Here is an 8,100-nt window from a genome sequence, read left to right as displayed (position 1 = left end):
AGATGACTGCCTGCTGCTCCTCTGTTTTCAGAGCCTGGGATGGGGGGGCTGCTGTTCTGCCTGCCTCGTGGGATGGGTGAGTCAGGGGAGCAGGGTCTGTAACCCCATCCAGGACCTCCCTGTCCAAGAGCATCTCTGTTTCCATCACTGCACGCTGGCCTTGGGCCAGAGCTGGGACAGCCCAGCCTGAGGCAGTCCCTGGGCTCGCCCTGGAGGGGACAGGAGCTGTTTTGCTCTGGTTTGGGTGGCTGTGCTGTGCTGGGAGCAGCTCTGAGTGCCTGGGCCTGAGCTCTGTGCTGCTCTGCTGGTTTCAGAAAACCAAAGAGCCTCACACAGAAAGTTTCTCTGAGTTACACAGACAGGACTGGCTGGAACCAGCGCTGGTGTGGAGCCCGGCCACAGCTCAGCACGGCCCGGGGTGGGGTCTGAGTTTCATTTTGAGTTTAGTTAATTCATGGATAACTTTGTCTTGGGGCTTGCCAGATGATTCACAGTGGGGGCACTTGGAAGCCCCAGCAGGAAGGGGAGGGCCTGGCTGTTTGCAGGGTTGGGATGGGCTGCACTCAGGAGGAGCTGGAGATGAAGAGAAGGATGTGGATGGGAGACAACCAAAGCAGCCTTGCACAGGAGGGAAATGCCAAGAGGAGGGGGAGCCAAATTGCTGGTTTACAGCAACCTTGCTGCTCTGACTCGGCTTTCTGATGGCCACAGCAGGCTGAGACAATTATTGCTGACATTATCTGAATGTTTTTAGGACCAGGAGCTATGAAGATGCTTTTGGGCCCTATAAGTGGGATCATGATGACCAATAACAGCAATGCTATTCTTACAGAAGTTTCTCCTGAGGAATTGTCTTGCTTAGCATAGCTCTGGATCTGGATAGGCTGCTGACCTGGATAGAGGGGCTGGTCCTCATCTTCATGAGCTTGCAGCTTTTTGGTTTGCTTTCTTCCTTACCACATCATGGAGCTCTTTCTGCACTCATCTAAAGGAAGTGCAGTTGCCTTTTCCTGTTTGCCTCTAAACAAACACATTGTTTCAGGCTGAAAGTGAAACTTTTTAACTTCTGCTCTGGTCCTGCATGACCCCTACATGGAGTGCTGTGTCCAGCTCTGTCCCCAGTGCAAGAAGACCTGTTGGAATGAGTCCAGAGGAGAGCCACTCAGCTGGCTGCAGGGTGGGAGCAATGCTTCAGTGAGGGCAGGCTGAGCAAATTGGGGCTGTTCAGCTTAGAGCAGCTTACAGTACCTAAAGGGAGCCCACAAGAGTGCTGGAGAAGGACTTTTCACCAGCACATGTAGTGATAGCACAAGGGGGAATGGCCTTCAGCTGAAGGAAGGTAGATTCAGATTAGCTATTAGGAAAATATTCTTGCTCAGTGGTGGTGAGGCACTGGAACAGGTTGCCTAGAGAAGCTGTGGATATCAAATCCATGGAAGTGTTCAAGGCTAGGCTGGATGAGGCCTTGAGTAACTTTAATTACTGTGTAAAAGTAATTGTAATTGCTGAGTAACTATAATTACTGTAAAAACTGTGGAAGGTCTCTCTGCCCATGACAGGGGGTTGTAACAAGACAATCTCTAACATCCTGAGCACACAAGCCATTATATGATTTTCTGAACCCCAGCTCCTCTGGCTTGTCCCCCAGCAGAGCAGATCTGCTGGCACAGGAACAAACCCCAGAAAAGGGGAAGGGCTGAGCAATGAGCTGGAGCCAGCCTCTCTGTGCCCCTGTGTGGTTTGGCTGGGCAGCACGGCTGCCTGGCAGCCTGCAGCAAGTGCCTGCCTGCTGTGGGGCAGGCATTTCATCAGCTGAGGGCTCCCCAAGCTTCCTGCTGGGCAAGAGCCTGTTTTTCACCCTGAAGGCTGAGGCCAGCATGAGCCTCATGTGCCTCATGTTAGACACAGGGTGGCAGAAAAATGACCACAAATGGAGGATTGTCTGAGGGTTGGCAATAGCAAAATCTTGCTTTCTGACCTTATTCCCTCACTTGCTTTCCCTTTCTACCTTTCTCTGGTGGGTTTTTAATGTTTAGCAAAGCTGGCTGTCCTCACAACAGGGTTTTGACACACATACTGCTCCCATTTGACACACATACTTAGGTTTCTCCCCTCCCTGTCAGGACCTGCTTGCCTTTGAGCTCGCTGCCTCTCTGGTTACTGCAGTTGTCACTTTTGGAAGTGGCTGGGCTGGGCTGACAGCTCCACTTGCCCCAGACCAGCAGCTGCATAGCCACGACCTCTATTTCCCATTGACTTGCCCAGCTGCACTTGCAAAATAAATACTGTATTTTCCCGGAGCATGGTTTCCTCCTCCTGACGGATTTTATTTTTTTAAGCAGTGATGTCATGGCTTTTCCAGGCAGTTGGGGTGAAGTGATAGCAACCCGTGGTCAAAGGCCTGCAGGATCTGGCACGGATGGTGTTTGGAGAGGCGAGGGAGCTGTCACACACAGAGCTGCCCCACACCTGCTTTATCCCCACAAACACCAAACTGCTCAGCCCTGCCCACACTGGTACCCCTGGGCTGCTCGCCCTTGGAAAAGCCAGCTTCAGAGACGGGCTGGCATTCAGAGGGAAGGTCACCTGGTTCCTGGAAGGCCCAGCATGGAATGGGGGCTCAGACTCCAGGGGAATCATCAGTGCTATGGGAGGGGATGTTTTATCTCTCCTGGCAGCGCTGATGGACCGGCCCGGGCCGGGCCGCTGCATTCTGCCGAGGCTCCACAAGAGAGCAGTGCAAGACGGAGTTAAAGCACCCAGCCCTGAAAGTACGGAATCGTTTGGGCTGGAAGGGATTTTAAAGATTATCCAATTCCAGCCGTGGACAGGGATACTTTCCACAAGATCAGGTTGCTCAAAGTCTCATCCAGCCTGCTCTTCCAGGTGTGGAGCATCCACAGCTTCTCTACGTTGCTCATGCCTCACCACCCAGGCAGTAAAGAATTACTTTCTTTATCTAACCTGAATTGGCCCTATTTCAGTTTAAGGCCATTCCCCTTTGTCCTGTCCCTGCGTATCCTTGTAAAAAAAGTCCATCGCTGACTTTCTATAATCCCATTTAAGTACTGGAAGGTGCTGAAAGGTCTCCCCCGAGCCTTTCTCAGGCTGAACAGAGATGGTGTTAATAGAGGAGAGTTATGCACAGAGATAAAGTCCTGAATTTGTGAGCTCATCCATCTGTACCCATCATCTCTTTCCATATGTTAATAATTCCTCACAGCTCAGGCCAGCATCTCTCTGTTTGGTCCAAAACACAGCCCTGGCTCCTGGCAGCCACTGCAGTAGTACAGGTAAATATCCTGGTATTTAACTCTCATATTATACCTGGTACATGACTCTTAGCTCAGCCTGTTTAATTTTGTTTCTGCACATGTTTGTGCTGATCTTTTCCTTGTCTTTTCTCTGTCTCTCCTTCTCCTTTCTCTCCCTTCTCCCTTTCCCTTTTCCTTTCAAGGCAGCTGCTATCAGCCCCATGGATGCCATGGAGGTATCCCAGGTGGCTGAGACTGGGAATAAATCTCAGGTAGCAGCATCAGAAATCCTAAACACAGCTCAGGCTCTTAGACAGAGACAATTCAACAATTAGGTACTAGAATTCCCTCTCTGTGAATCTCCACTGCCTGGCTGCCTTCTGTCTTTGCTACCGGAGCAGAAATCCCAGAGGCTTGTAATTAATGGAGAGGCAAATTCTTTTGGATCTGTGCCCAAGTTTTACTATAAAAACAGAAGCCTCTCAGGGCTGTTGTAACTCCATATGCAACCCACACATTGCTGCTGTCTCTGTGCCCCCTTCCAGGGATACATGGTACCATTCAGCCAGAGACTCTCTCCATTATTGAGCTCTTGTTTTTCACTAACATTCAGTCATGACTGACTCCTCTTTCTCCACTCATCTGGATGTCCCGGGGCAGGAACCTGCTCTATTAGATTTCCAACAAGCTGCTGGAGCTGTGGGGTCAGATCCCAGATCCCCGCCCAGCCCTACCACCCTGAGTGCCGGAATACAAAGAAAAGCGGCATTCCCTGCCGGCAAGGCAAAACTGTCCTGCTGGTGAAAGAAGAGCTGGGAGTGTGGAGAGTGTTTGGTAGGTGACAGCGAGGGAGATAAGGCAGGTGGGAGCCGGGCTGCAGGACAGCAGAGGGCACGCTTGGCTGCCGAGCACAGCGCAGCCTGAGCAGCCAGCCCGGGATTGCCGGGCTGCTCCGGGCCGGGCAGCAGGCTGGAAACGCGGGGGGAAGGAAGCAGCCACAGAATTCAGTGCCATTCAATCGTCTGCAAAGCCACATGCCCTGCAGCGCTGCGGCACAAAGAAAGGAACAGAATTGCCTTTGCCACAGCCGAGCGGATGATGGATTTATCTGGCTGGAGAACGAGTGCAAAAAAATTCAGAGCACACTGATCCCACAGAGGAGCTGGGGGAAATGGTAAATCAGTCTGCAGCTCAGTCGCTGCTCCATGCCTGCACTGAGTCATGAGGATGTCTGGAGGTCTGTCCTTACCCCTTCCCCAGGACTCCTCTGTGGGAGACAGTCCAGGCTTGTATGGAGCAGATGGACTCCCTTTCTCCACTGCTCATTGCTGGTTCCTTCAGTTCAGCACAGGTGCTTTTCTGAATCTAAGCACTTGGTATTTTCCTTTAAATTTTCTTTGAAAAGAAACGCAATTTTTCTCAGAAGGATAACATCGGAGGGATTCTCACAAACATTACCTGAGAACTTTGGTGCATTCAACATTGTATCATTGAGTCAACAAGGCTCAGACCCGATGGGAGTTCAGTTTCTCTCCTTTAAATAGGCTGAGATATTTCTAGGGGAGCAGTCCTATCAAAACCCTGTCTCTGGTCCTGCCTCACTAGCCTCATCACCTCAGCTCAAACCTAGTAAGGTAAAAAGAGCCAAGGTGGATGTCAGAGCCTTTCTGAGGCTGCTCTGGCTCAGGAATCATCTCCTGATGGAGGGTGTGACCATAGAGAAGAAACCAACCACACTTTCCTCAGGTGAGCCTCTGGAATTCAGTGAGACAAATCCAAGACAGTTCCATGTGGTCATAGTTCTCCTGGTGCTGGGGGACACTGATGTAATTCCTCAGGCAGAGGGGAGAACAGAAGGAACAGCCACCCAGCTCCACTGCTGCACAGTCAGAGCCAACCTGGTCTTCCAAGCATTGTCCCCTTGTGCCTGGAACTGCCATAGCAGCCAGTGAACATCATAGCCAGGAATTCCCAGTGTGACTGGGAGTCTGTGCTTGCCTGGAACTGGACTGTGGGGAGCACATCAACTTCAACAACATTGCTACTAACCCAAAGTCCCACTGGGCATTATTGCTCTGTGGCTGGATGCTCTGCACTGCCAGGTGGCCAGAGAGGGTTGGCAGGTCAGGGTTGGGCTGGGTAGATGCAAAAATGAAAAATAAAGTGTGGGTGAAGACAGGGGCTAGGAAGGAACAATTCTGGTCTGAACATCTTTAACAGAGCTGGGCTCATGCACACAGAGATGCTGTCTGTATCTGGGGTAGAACAAGGTGCTGAGCAGTCTGGGTTTGAGCAGGACAACAAGAATGGCCTGTAAAAGCCACTTAGAAATAAAGTCTGGTATCTTCCCCCATTTTATGACAGCAGGACGATACCAACTTCCTAAAACAATCCCTGCCAGCCCACCTGGAACCCATCCATCTCTGACTGTGCTATGCAACTCTGCAAAATCCCATTAGGTGTGTCTGAGTCCTGCTGGCCCCACAGGAAGTTGTCAGGAAAGGAGAATAGGGATGGAACATCAAGGCTGCACTGTGCCAGCTCCTGCAGCTCTCATCTCCTCTTTAGTGTGCAGGGTCCAAAGGCTGATAAATGTAGCACAGCTCTCCATTCTACCCAGCAGCCCAAGGCTGCACCCCAGCCCATCGCCACTCTCCAAGAAATACAGGTGCTGAGCTGATTCCTCTGGCACTTCGGGGCAGATCCATCGCTGTGGAAGCCAAAGGAGGATGGTGGCTCTGGAGTGAGGGGCCTTCCCAGTGTCCCCATTCCCGTGGGGCGACATGCTGAATGACAGCAGGAGAGTTGCCTGTTGTGCTGTGGCAGGGGACATTAGGTAACAGCTTCCAATAAGGCACAGAAGAGTCTGAAATAACCCAGTCTCTCTTTTCCATCTCTGCTCCTCTCCAATGTGGAACCCACGCAGGCTGCACTGCCCTGGGCTGTGGGATGAGCTGGTGGGGAGTGGGAGCCTTCTGCAAAGCTGGCCCTGCAGTGTGGCACAGCTGGGCTGGGCTGTGCCAGGCAGGAGAGCCTGGGGGCTGCAGAACAGCCTATTCTCAGTGCAAGTAGAAGGGGAGAGCCCAGCTTGCTGCTACTGGCACATCTAGAAGAGTGGCAAAATTATTGTTGCTGAGAGAATCCTTTCCCAGGAAACTTCTCCTGAAGGCAGGCAAGAGGGCCAGGACAGGTTTGATGCCCTGGCATCTGGTGCCTTGGCCATTTGCCATGCCAGGGACTGGCTCTGCTTCTCTGCCCACAGGAGGAGAGAGTTGCTATTCCAGCTGCTAACACACGGTCTTGTTGGACAGAAAAGCTCTGACAGTCACAGCCCTTATGGATTATCTGCTCTTTTGGCTCCAATCACTTCCCTTGGCCTTGGTGGGAGGCTGTATCTGTGCCCAAAGCAAGGGAATCTGTCTATACCAGAGCAGGAGCCAATTCTTCTCTGCCAGTTTCCCCAGAGCAAGATCAGTGCTAGAAGACAGACAGGGTCCCAAGAGCACAGAGCTCTTGGCCTTGTTCACATCAGGCAGATGGGGAAAAAAATGACTATAAATGCAGCACAAGTAAACCCAAACCTCAGGGTCTCATGGGCTACAAATGAAGGCTTATTCTCTCATTATTTTCATTAATTTTGCTGCACAGTTTGGGAAATATTAAGAGGATGAAAGCCATGTGAGGCTGCAGAGCCATGCTGCACAAGGGAAGGGAGGCACCATCCAGGAAGGGCAGTCACAGTGCAGCCCAAAATCCTACCTGGTCTGGGACCAGGAACCAGCACCAATTCATCATGTTAGACTGTGAAACAGAGCAGGAACACTTTGTTTCATGCTTCATATTCCCAGGTCAGCCTCAGCAAACCCAGCCAGCAGAATCAGGGTTGAAAGCGGGATGGTGATGCACATTAATTCATCATTAAATAAAATGTCGTTTTGAAGGTTTCTGGAAATCTTTTTGCAGTAGTTGAATTCTTGTCCCCTCAAGTCTCTGACTTTGCTCAGCTGGAAATTGAGATAGGAGAGATCCTGACACCCCTTTTTTAACAGCAGAGGCCCTTTCCAGCACATCCTGCTCTTCTCCTGACAGCTGGGAGACAGCTGAGGCTGATCCTTCGTGGAGTTTGGAGCAGCTTTTCCCATTGCACCAGGCAGCTCTCAGGGAGAGGCTGGAGGTGTGGGGGAGAGTGGCCATCCCCGTGGGATACATGCTTCCCACGGGATCAGCACGTCCAGCGACCCTGAGATGGACCCAAGGGCTCAGCCAGGGCTCAGCTCAGCCCGCCCGGACCCAGGCACGGATTTGTGACCGCTCCCCCGGGCTGCAGAGGCTCCCGCTGCCCCCAGCGCTGCCGTGGGAGGGGGTCTGGGAATGAACTGGTGCTGCAGAGACCCACGGGGGGGAGACAAAAGGACCCCCAGGAGCACCCCAGCACCCCCATCCCTGCAGGAGCCGGAGGCAATCCCCCCTAAGGGGACTCCTTGCATCTCCCGGGATTCTGGAGCCGTTCCTCACCCGACGGGGCGGCTCCAGAGCGAGAGGCTCTGGCAGAGCGGCTGCTGGGGGGTTTCGCCCTCCGGGCTGAGACCTGGGGGTGGGCGATGACAGCCGGACCCCCACCGCCGCTCCGGGAGGAGACAGCGGACGGGCAGGGTCGGGAGCTCGGGAAGGGCGGTGATTTGGGGACGGGGGCGGCTGGAGGGGAGGGGAGCTCAGGGGGAGCCGCGGAGGCTCGGCCGGCACCGGGCAGAGCGGAGCATCCCCGGTCCCGTCCCCCCCCGTGCCAGGACCCTCCCCCGGCGGCGTGGGGCGAGGGGGGCGCCCCCGCCTGACGTCAGGAGAAGGG

Source organism: Erithacus rubecula, assembly GCF_903797595.1.
Source record: "Erithacus rubecula genome assembly, chromosome: 11".
Lineage (NCBI taxonomy): Eukaryota > Metazoa > Chordata > Aves > Passeriformes > Muscicapidae > Erithacus > Erithacus rubecula.
The sequence above is the reverse complement of the archived record's forward strand: the minus strand, read 5'-3'. Positions refer to the sequence as shown.